Source organism: Erpetoichthys calabaricus, chromosome 9, assembly GCF_900747795.2.
Source record: "Erpetoichthys calabaricus chromosome 9, fErpCal1.3, whole genome shotgun sequence".
Classification (NCBI taxonomy): Eukaryota; Metazoa; Chordata; class Cladistia; order Polypteriformes; family Polypteridae; genus Erpetoichthys; species Erpetoichthys calabaricus.
This window is the reverse complement of record NC_041402.2, coordinates 173746876-173759467: the sequence shown is the minus strand read 5'-3', so window position 1 is coordinate 173759467 and position 12592 is coordinate 173746876. Positions and strand designations below refer to the sequence as shown.

Genomic DNA, 12592 nt, shown 5'->3' with positions numbered 1-12592 from the left:
TGTTGCTTAATATATAAAAAATTAATACATTTCTTTACTTAGCTTGATGTCTGCAGTAAAAGTCAAGGGAGGTTATGCTTTATTAGTGAGGAATCATCTGGATTCCTGTGTGCATTTTTTCCAGCATATCAGTGAAACACAATCACCCCCTAGATGGTGACCATTTGACCATTAACTAATATACCTGTTTTTTACCTGTGTAGCTTGATCTTTTCCTTAATAATTGTTTCAATTAATTTACCCATGATGTATGTTAACTTAACGTACGCTTAATGGCTTTAGTTACTTTGATTAGCTCCAATCAAATTTTTTTTTTTTTTTAAGATGGAGATAACATTTGTTTCCTTACAGTTTGCATCAAGGGTTTATATACTGTATGTACTCACTAACCTTCTTCAGCACTCTTGGATAGATATTATCTAGTACTGGGGATTTTCTTGGTTTTCTTTGATCCAAGTCAAACTTCTACAATTTCCCAATCACCAAGTACCTCCTTAATGCCTCTATAACTGCTGGGAGGCTAATAAGTACTTCATGTGTGAAAAATTCAGAAATATAAATTTACTGCACTCACTAGTATCACTGTTTAAATATCTGAATTCATCCTTACTGTTACTGATACACCTCACCTCCCTGACTATTCTTTTACTTCTAATCAACTTTATATTGTGTTGGTGCTTTCACATATTATGTTAAAAAATGACACTGATAATCCATATAATCCTGTTTCTGTGTTCCACTCTTTGTAAGGTTATCCTGGTTAATTTTGGGTAATTACAGACTCCCATTAATGTAATCCTCATCTAATCTTACTTCATTAATATTATGAAAAAGATGCATATTGAAACTGTCTACAAGGGGGTCTCTGAAAAATTGGCATTATTAAAAATGTATTCCAATTGTAAGGAACGTTTAAAAGTGGACTAGTTTTCATAATGTGTATAGGTAACTTAAAGTGTTCTTCAATTGATATATACTGTAAAATTATATGTACTGTAGTCGTATATCAATTTAGTTATGCACAAGAGCAGCAGTATTCAACCCGTGTGGTACACAAACAGCTGTCAGGTGGTACAGAACAGAGAAAAAAAATTCACTGGTAAAAATTGGGACCTAAAAGGTTACATAGCAGCTGAACCCAAGAATCCATGCTTAGCTGCACATCAATTCACCATTCAGTCTCATGCTCCAGCTATGACTCTCCACTCATGCCTTTTTCCACCCATTCTCCTATTCCATGTCTACTGCCCACCCCAAACCAAAGTCTTTCAGTAATCACATTGGCACTGATAGAACAGCTCCCTCTCACTTCTATACCTCTTTGAGCTGATCTGCCTGGGAACTATGTGCCCAAACCAATTCATTTCTATGAAAAAGAGCATTTCAGGTGAACTGATACCTTGGTAGAAAGTCGATACCAAAGTTCCAAAGATGTAATGGAACTTTGCTTTTTAACAGTATCGGTAGTACAGAAGGAAAGTAAGTACTGTAATCATGCATGACTGCTAGTAGACAGATTGTTCCAGAAAGGATAATAATACGTGAAAAAAAACTTCATATAAAAATGGTTCACAGCGGTGATGATACAGCATAATTGCAACACCTGTTGAAAAGAAAAACAGTAAACATCATGTCTGGAAATTCTTTGTGTTCGAAGCAGGAGAATTTCAGCTCAGAATGCTGGAATTGTGCTTATTATTGTTAAAAAAATTAAGACAAAACACACACATAGGTTTTTGTTACTGCCATTTTTATCCCTTTACGGAGTTACTTCAGTAATGGAAATAGAACCGCAATGATGTCACCAGTCAGATATGAGTTATAATCATTTAACGTTTTTTATCACAAAGATATAAAAGGACACAAAATGCTGGCATGATGAGCCACTTTTTAATACAGTGCCCTACACAGTTTCTAAAAAATAACAAAAGTTTTACATTCATTCTCTTATTGTATCAAGCATGTCTACAGATGGCCGTTTAAGTACCAGTTCATTTTTGAACCAGCGTATACAGTTTAGGGTCACTGAAGAAACTTCATATGTATTTACTGTTATGCATACAAGACTGTGCTAACATCAGCTGTAGCAAGTAAAAATCAAGGCAAGTTTCAGGCGAAGTAACTATTTGGCTTGCTACAATGGTGATTAAGTGAGCCGCTCTATTTGTTAATACCAAAATAATATGGATTTAGAAACGCAAAACACTGCAATTATGCCAGTTAGCAGGATGGGCAAAATGGCATACTTGATTTCTAAGTACAATATATGCAAACTGTAGTGAAACCACATATATCTCATATTTGAAAGGAAAGCTGTCAAACATAATGCGGCTTACTGCTTATACTGCAGGTCCAGTTAATATTCTAACTCTGGATTTGTACACCAGGTAAGCAACAACAAAGTCTGATCAGTCACATAAGATGCTATGAAAACAACACAACAAAGCATGTTTTACAGGAGATCTGAAACAATGGATTGATGTCTAAGTAATACATTTGATTTCACACAGGACAAATCTGCAGAGGGACAGATTTGGAAAATTAAAGCACTAGGATTTTGTGACATTTGAAAACTGAATCAATTTGACTCGCCCATTAAATATTACTCTTTAGTAAGTTTTTTAACCAGCTAATGATGTAAATATACATTTTATAAATCTTACAATAGCAAATGTGACAAACCTAACAGAGAGATTCTCTAACAAAAATAGATTTGACAAGTATTTTTTTACAAAAACGGCTTTAAAGTGTTTGTTTAAATTAAAATATCTTGAATAATTTTGGAATTCACTAACTCAATAGTGCAGATAAAAAAATGTTTGAATTTTTATTTTTAGTATCGATTTTAAGCAGTATTTTTCAGTTACTGGAGAATAAATGTCAAGAGAATAAATTTAGAATGTGCACATAGTATGATAAATTGTTTTTCAGACCCAATGCCGAAATCCCCTTCAAGATTATAAAATTCCCCCATTTGTTGTTACACTAGGGAAATCTCCACATATACCACACATTAAAATTTTGATATTTATGAAGGTCAGAACTAGTTTATGTAAATAATAGTTGGGTAACTACTTGATGGATATACCTTTATTTATAATGCCGCTATTAATACTAGTACTACTCCTTCTACCCACGCAAGCAGTTTGCTCAGTGTTTCTGTCCCCCTCTCTCTCTGTCTCTGTTACAAGAGTTTTACTTTTGTTAAATTTGTTTTTTGTGCAGCAGTCTAAGGGTAGAAGAATATACTATGAAGTACAAAGACAAATTATAACAATTATTAATAATAAAATACATATATGCCCACCACACGACACAACAGCTTAGGATCCTTGTTGGCAACACCCCAGGCAGACACATGGTGCAGTCCCACCCTCCATACATGACCATCTATTTGCCATAGCCAGGTGTTACGTCGGCATCTCCTTGGCCTGATCCAGCTACTCGAGTCCTCAACAATGAGGATCCTGCGAGCCGTATCACCCTCGGGGAATTGAGCTACATGACTGTAGTGCCTAACTGACACTCCCTCACAATGCAGTTAATGTGCTTCATTTGGGACTCCGTGAGCAGCCGCTCATTCGACACAAAGTCAAACCAACGCTCATTCGACACAAAGTCAAACCAACACTACCCAAGGATTCTCCGAAGAGACGCAGTACCGAAGGAATCCAGTCTTCATCTCAGGTCACTGGATAGCATCAACAGGACTCTAAAGACTTGGAACTTTATCTTTTTCCATAGATATAAGGAGCTCCACACACCCCTTTCCACAGACCTCATGACCTATGCTCTCCCAATCCGTCTACTGACGTCATAGGAAGAGTCACCAGAGACATGAATGTCACTGCTAAGGTAAGTTAACTTCTCAACAAGGACAACACTCTTTCTGCAGACAGACACTCTTTTGATGACTGTGCCCAAGAGGTTATTAAAGGCTTGGATCTTGGTTTTTATCCAGGACACTCACAAGCCCAAAAACTCAGACTCCTCGCTCAGTCTCTCAACAGCCCCTATCAGAGCCTCCAATGACTCTGAATATATCACAGCATCATCAGTGAAGTGAAGATCAGTGAATCTTTCTTCACCTACAGATGCCCCACAGCCGCTGGACCCCACGACCTTGCCCAACACCCAGTCCATGCAAGTATTGAACAGAGTTGGAGCAAGAACACACCCCTGACACACCCCAGAATCGAGTGGGAAAAATGCAGAGGTTCTGCCTCCACTCTGCACTGCACTCACAGTACCAGTGTACAGGCCGGACATTATTTTCAGCAACTTTGGGGGAATACCACAAAGTCTCAGGATGTCCCACACGGCAGGACGATCAACTGATTCAAACACAATACGAAAACCAACAAAGGCTGTAAAGAAACTGAAGCCGATATTTGCGTTTGCACTCAATGAGAACCCTCAGTGCCAGAATGTGGTCGATGATAGACTTCTTAGGCGTAAAACCAGACTGCTCCAGTCACTGATAGGTGAGCAAGTGATCACAGATCCTATTGAGGATGACTCTAGCAAGGACCTTACCCAGCACCAAGAGCAGTGTTATCCCCCTGTGGTTGCCGCAATCCAGGAGATCAACATTCCCTTCCACCTACCAAATGGAAGTAAAGATTGTTTGAAATGCCAGGAGAACAGCCTTACCACCAACTTAGAAAAGTTCACCCCGGATACCACACATCCCTGCAGCCTCCCCTACCCTCAGATGGTTCACCACCTGTGCAATCTCAGTGAGACTGGGTGGTTCACAGCTAATTGGAAGGTCAGCCTCAAGAACCATGGACCCAGAGATATCCAACCTGCAAGGAAATCGTTGGAGTTAGTGGCAGGATTGGCACTCCAGCCACCGTAAAAAAAACTTTATGCAGCTTTGAGACAACAGACAGGACTCCTTTCTGCACTCTGCGGGAGTAGCTCTGCTACAGCTGCCTATAGAAAGGTTGCTCACATTATGAAGGGGATGGGGGAAAGCCTTCAGGAGCCCCATCCACGGATGAGTCAAAACCGTCAGAGAGCCAATGGGGTCAGGCCTGTTGGGGATCAGAACTGGTGTGGTGTAAGGCGTTGCCCGCTGCACAGTAGCACTCTGTCCCAATTTCAGGTGGCCCATCCGGGTAGGCGCGTGGAATGTCTTGTCTCTCCAGCATGATGATCATCTTCCTCTGCTGTCAGAGGAGCTTCATAAACTCTGCACTTCAGTGGCAGCACTCTCTGAGGCGTACAGACCTGGGACTGACCAGATCTCTGTAGATGGGTACACCTTTTATTGGTCTGGTCGCTCTGATGGTTGTCATACTCAGGGAATAGTTTTTGCTGTGGCAGATCAGCTGTTTCTGATGGTGTCTGATGTCACTCCTTTCAACAAGCATATTATAAGACTTAGATTAAGGAACTCTCTGTGTGCCTTGTCTGTTGTCTCAGTGTATGCTTTGACCACGGTAGTGATGTCTCGGTGAGGGAGACATTTTATTTGCAACTTCACTCGGTGGTTGATGGGTGCCCAGGATGTGACACCCCCTCCGGTATGGGTGACTTCAATGCGACCGCCGGCACTGACAGAGCTGGATATGAGGATTGTGTTGGTCCCCATGGGTCTGGCAACCGTGGTGAAAGTGGCTCCATGTTTCCTTACTTTGCAAAAGGTCAGGGGCTGTGGATCACTGGATCCTAGTTCCAGTGCCCTGAGCTGCATCATTGAACTTAGTACTCCAATACTGGTGGTACAGTGAAGGAGATCAATCACATCCTTGAGGGCAGACACTGAAGGCTCTTTTGAAACTGCAGGGTCTACAGAAGTACCCAGTTTGTGAATTCTGCCCACAGACTTGTTGCTGCTACTCTGAAGATCCAGCTTAGATCCAGTAGGCTATCAGCTACTAGGAAAATGAGGCTGGACGTGGCCAGACTCCAAGATCAGGATTTTTGTAACGAGTCTGTACACAGTTTATGTGAAGAACTTTCAGACTTGTGTGCGACTGCTGATCCTAATGTGATGTGGGAGACCTTCCGTGACAAGACCGTGATGGTTGCTGAGGGCTCTGTTGGTGTTACGACTGTCCCCAGAAGGAGGTGTTTCATCTAGCAGGGCACACTGGATATCATCAATAGAAGTCACAGTGCACTGCTTGATGGCAACTCCGGTCTGCACCAGAAACAGAGAAGGATGGCTGTGAGGGCTCTGAGGGCAAATAAGGAGGCTATTGTTAGAGAAATCTGTGAGCAAGTGACACACCATCTATGATCTAGTGACCGACATCCTGCTTACAGAGAAACTGAAGTATTACACACATCCAGATCTCTTCCTCTGAGAGTCATAGTCAGGGTGGTTGATGAAATGGTCCTTACTGATGACACAGCAGTTGTGACCCACTGGGCTGGCTACTTTTGAGCTATGACTGTGAATATTTTGAAATCCAAGTTGGAATCACATATTTTCTCTTTGGCTTTTAATCAGAATTGGCTCCTTTAATATATTTACTGTGTTTTATGTTTTATGTCTTCTGTTTAACTTTATCCCGTATTAGAAAGTAGTTCTTTATAACGTATTTATTCTAATGTACAACATTTTAACTGTTCTTTATGACTAAACTAAACTAAACTACACTAAAAACAACAGCAGCTCCAGCAGTGTCCGCTGAGGCACAGCACTTTTAACATCACCTAATTCAGAAAAAGTTTCCTTCACCATAACCCTTTGCTTCCTGCCAACTACACACCTCTCCTTGAATTACCACTTCTTTCAGTTTCAGTCAGTCAGTCATTGTCCAACTCGCTATATCCTAACACAGGGTCACGAGGGTCTGCTGGAGCCAATCCCAGCCAACACAGGGCGCAAGGCAGGAACAAATCCTGGGCAGTGTGCTAGCCCACCGCTGGGCACACACACACACACACACCAAGCACACACTAGGGATAATTTAGGATCATCAATGCACCTAACCTGCATGTCTTTGGACTGTGGGAGGAAACAGGAGCACCCGGAGGAAACCCACGCAGACACAGGGAGAACATGCAAACTCCACGCAGGGAGGACCCGGGAAGCGAACCCAGGTCTCCTTACTGAGAGGAAGCAGCGCTACCACTGTGCCTCCGTTTCGCCTCTTTCAGTTTCATTACAAACCATTCATATTTTACCTTATCAAAAGCCTTCTGAAAATTAAGATAAATAATGAAATATGCACCTCTCTTACTGTATGTTTTTGTTGCTTCTTCACAGAACTCCAGCATATAGTAAAACACAACATTCCCATCCTGACTATTTGCTAATACACCAATTCTTTAATAACTGTTTAAATTCCTTAATAACTGCTTCCATTAATTTACCTGTGATGCATGTTAAGCTGATTGGCCTATATTTATATAGATTGACCCGATCATCCTTTTCATACAGGATAATATTTGCTTGCTTTCTGTCTTTATGACTTTCCCCAGTGTGAGGAGATTTAAAAAATGTGTCAGAGGTTTAAAAATGTACTCACTAACTTCCTCAAGCACTCAGGATTAAATGTTATCTGGTCCTGATGGTCTGCTAGATTTTAGACTATTTAATCTAAGCAGTACTTCTCATTCTACAATTTTAAAATCACTAACTACCTCAATTAGTAATTCCTGTTACTTTTAGTAGGTTATCGACACATATGCAGTATAAGCTTCAGGAAAATGCAAGTCCAAAGCATTTACTATTTCACTGCCTGTATATTTGAGTGCAACTTTACCTATATTAGCTAAACTTAACCATTTCTAATTCTCTTCACCTCCTCCTTTACTGTTCTTGTACTACTACAATAGTGAAAAAAATTTATTTGTGTAAACTTTTTACCATTTCTGCAATATGTCTTACCAGTTGTGTATCTGAGGATATTTTACACAAGGTGACCTGAGTAGGCAAAATCCACAATTTTAACAGCCCATATTTTGAATGTGTGACATCTACAACTACATTTTGTTCAGTAACAGTCATAATTACTGTTACCTGAATAGATGATTTCTAAAATGTAATTATATGGTGTCCAAATGGAACTAAAAGTATGTCTAATGAATATTTTGACTAGTCAAAAACATACTGCAGATATCTCAAACGTGAATAGTGACTAGTGAAAATTCTGTTTTAGATTCTTAACATAATTTAGGCTCATCAGATCAATAAATATAATTAGTGAAAGTGCTACTCTTGTATTTTAGGGATAAAAGAAAGGAGACTCTTGTGATCACTGATCTGTTCATGTGCGCAACCTAAAGTTTTCTACACTTTCAGCTGGCCTTCAGAACATTAGAAAACTTTGATCAGAATGGTAAATTCAGCACAACAAAGCTTGCCAATCCTATCTACCTAATTTCTATAAAATAACATCAAGTCAAGTTGTGAAAATCCCTAAAGTCCTACTCTCTACAACACTGCTTGGAAATGTGTCCCTGTTTCTATGGTTCTCTTTGTGAATTAAAAAGATGGGTAGGGAGAGAGACAGACAATGAAAGACAGACTGAAAAAGAAATTTCATACAGGTATGTCATATTTGATTAACGCAATTCTTGTCCTGTAAAAAATTGCAGTTGGCCTTTAAGATGTGTTTGTTTCTCCAAGAAGTAATTAAAACCCCAATAAAGAAAGAAAGAAAGAAAGAAAGAAAGAAAGAAAGAAAGAAAGAAAGAAAGAAAGAAAGAAAGAAAGAAAGAAAGAAAGAAAGAAAGAAAGAAAGAAAGAAAGAAAGAAAGAAAGAAAGAAAGAAAGGTCTAGCATGAACCATTAAAACAAATAAGCATAAGAACAATTAGATTTGAATGACTTATTTTTATTTGTTTCTTTCTAAGACCAAGAAAGACAAAACAAAAGCTTATTCTGATAGAATTATTTCTACTAGTTGTACAGTACACAAATTAATCAGGGAAATTTCTGTTAGAACAGCAATTTATTCTTCTAAAGCTCCTTGTCAATGGATTGTCTCAAACTCGCGCTTTCATTCATCATTTTGGAAACTTACTTTTTCCAGTACTTGCTATTGGGCAGATAAATATGACAACATTAATTTGTCACCGAGCAGGAGCCAACAATATCACAAGCTAAAAAACAAAACACTGAAGAAGGTACCAGGTAACTACATTTAGCACGTAACTGCCACGCCTCAGTACATTTTTAGCTTTTGGTTCATAAGCCAAGAAGAGAACTTCTTAAAAATTACAATTAAAATATTGGTAAAAAACAAATATTGCATCCTTTGAATACTACAGACTGCAACATCTGCAATTAATTTGGATTTTACCTTTTTTGCTGGTTTTTCTCTCCTGTTTTATACCAACAAAACACATGTTTTTGAGACTTTAACTTAGATGATCTTTTTTACCGTTTTGGACTGTATCATACGGTATTTTAACAGAATTTTAAGTTCTCTACCAGTACTGCAGTAATACTGGATAAATATTGACCTTATTTTTATGTTCATTAAAAAGGATACATTCTAAAGGAAATGAAAGGAAATGAACGTTTTGCAAGCTGTACACCGATGCTTTCCCTGTTCTGTCAAATAATATAAAACAGGAGTGTGTCTCAGTAGGCCACAGTTCAACATCACTCATTTAAATAATACTAATTATTTCAAGGTAAGTAAGGAACTACTTTGTCCATCCACCCACTTTTTAACCTGCTAATCTGGATGTGCCTATTCTGACAACACTATATGTAGAGAGCAAACCCTTCATGGACAGGGCAAACTCCCACACATACTCACATCTTTGGGATAAGGTTGAAATATGAAATGTCATAAAAAATGCAAATAACGCTGCCCTCTATGAAGACTCCTAAGGCTAAAGATAGCCTTGGGATTACTCTGGCACTGCAAGCACTGCATTGCTTCTGGGAAGCCAGAGGCAGAGGAAAAATGATCAATCATTTAAAAGTCAACCTTTATCTGTAGCCATCCTTCCATGTCATTTGAGTTCTTTTTAATCTTTTGGTCACTTTGGTTCACTAAGTTTCTTCCTTCACATTTGGCCTATGACACTGTAGGCTAAGTCAAGTAGGCAATAATACCACACATGTTCAGACTGGTCCTGTTTGTTATCTCTATATATAATCTTCATTTGGATCTTGATCTTTATTTGTCCGCGAATTCCACGCATGCGTAGACCACCTTCCAGTTTAGTACATTGTTGTTACTCACGGATGTCAACAATGTGCCGGAATAGCGAAAGGGGTGTTGGACAGTGTTACGCTCGTTAGCTCCTGAGGCCTGGTTAGAGAATGAGATTGCCGAAGATAAAAGGTACATGCATACGTAACATATGAATGAAAGAAAGACAGTGAGTAAAATGAATGACAATGTAACAGCACGTTCCGGAAATTATTATTGTTACGTTGTAGCCGGCGACTGCTGCGTGTCTCACAGTTGTACCCTGGCTTGCTCACATGTCAGTGAAGTGATCCCTATTTATGCTTTAAAGAGCCTGGATACCTCTTTTATAACCATTGCTCCGTGTATATTGCCTTACTCTTTGGATTGCCATAAAGCAACCTGCGAGATTAGAGAAAGGTTGAGAACAGATCGTGAGAGGAAACGACAGCGTCGTGAAAACAAGACGGACTGTGAACGGAGAGAAGCAGAAATGCTCCTACACCACCACATAATTACTATTCGGACAGTGATTCCGAGTAGGCTGTTCCTATCGAATCAATGTCCAAGGGTTTTGTTTTGTAATTTTGTTTCCCTTATAAAAAATCATAATGCTGTGTGACGAAGGGCCCAGTTCACGACTGGCAGCCGCGTTTAAACAGGGAGCCCTTCACAGAAAACTTTAACACGCGCAATGTAGTTGGGCGCACATGGCTAGTGTATATAAAGTCAGGCAACTAATAATGGTTGACAAAGGGTTCAAGTAGTCACTGAGGATCAGCAGAGTCAACATTGTCCTGTCTCTCCTTCTTTACAAGGCATACCCAGTCAACTGCTCCATAATGAGAAATGTCACTCTGTCCCTACAAAATAAATGTTTCATGTTGCCCATAGCAAGCTCAGGCTCAGTGATTTTCAAGGCAAGAGGAAGGAAAAAGCCAGAAGGCAAAGCAAGCCACAAAGACAGTTCCGTAGACAAACCACTCTCCAATAATTTGTTCATGTGTATAAAAGATTAAACCCAGCAACATGCATTCTTTTCTTTTCACTTGCCATTGAAAACTTCAAGAATGAATGTCACAATCATTGTGCCTCTCCTAAGCAAGACAAGATTACACTTGGAAACACTGAGTCTGTAACTGACCTGGATTTACAATAATAATACAATTTATTAATTATAACAAAAACTGCTTGCATTTAGATCTCTTATCTTTCTAATTATTCAGAGCACCCCACTCTGGCTATAAGAAAACATTCAATCTAGAGTCAAATGTGTGTGATTTGAATTTGTAGGGAAATACTGGTATTACCCACTTTGCTTTGGGACACAAATTCTCTGCTTAACATGCAAATTACATACCAAGACATCTCAGTAGGGCAGCAATTGCTACACTTTGTCAGTGAGCAAAGAACCACAAATCAACCATTGGCAGCCTTAATGGACAAAGCTTTGCACCAGTTATTAACCAAACATTTGGACTTAATGTATGTGCACCCAGGAAAGCAATGGCACAATGTCCACCACTTCTATTATAATCATTGCAAGCAATAATTCTCTGTTCTCTGTCTGCACTTAACTTCTACTCCGTAGCAGGACCCCTAATGTCTACGGTATGACCGTAGCAAAGGCTAAAGCATAATCTTTGACTACAAAAGGTTAAAATCAAATGCCAGAGCATAAATGTGACCTGGATGTAGCAGTTGTGTGTGGTTACCACATGGAGTGGAGCTTTGCTAAAAAAGCAGGATGCATAAGCAAGACAGACAATATGTATAGTAACATGTTTGTCTTGTTAAAGAAGAAAGTCAGTTGATTACCGCCTGCCCAGTGGATGTCATTTTTGTGGCAGTTACCGAGGACCACTGTATGTTAAACCTCAAATACTGGAATACTACAGTACCAGGTTACAACCAAAAAAATGCAAGCTAAAAGTAAGAAGCTCATCTGGACAAAGATAGACAATGAACAATAATCATTTTTCGATTTATGCCAGAGAAACTCTCCACAGATCCTGACGGAGTCTAGAATCAACAAGAACCCAGCCATAAGTACTCCTATTTTAATTCAGAGAACTACTGTCATACCTTTGTAGTATTGGTAAAGCTAGCTAGCCTATTCTAGTTATTGAAATTGCTGTAACTGAAAGTAATAACCTATGAGAGGGATAAGACTTTAGCAGTTATAATGTTCTCTACCTAAATTCAGAAGGAGAACTGAAATCACCATCTCACATACAAACCCACACATTCATAAAAAAGCTGTTGGTTGGGATTGGGGGTTTAGGGAGGCAAATGCAGGCAGCATGTGAACAAATCAATGCCACCATCAGAGTATGGGCACTAGAAAATCTAAAAGTAGCTAAGAACCAACTCATTTAACTGGCTGAAAGGACAAAATTGTTACAAAAGCATTTAAAAGCTAGTCCTAAATGAATGGTGTTTCCTCATTACTTCTTAGAAAAGAGATAAAGAAAAAGAAA

The 12592-nt window shown here is 39.2% G+C and overlaps 1 protein-coding gene across 6 annotated transcripts in view; it reads right to left on the bottom strand.

Annotated features, from left to right (window-relative positions):
* Positions 1-12592, bottom strand: part of igsf9ba (immunoglobulin superfamily, member 9Ba) — a 288098-nt gene that overhangs the window by 129933 nt on the left and 145573 nt on the right. The window lies entirely within an intron of this gene.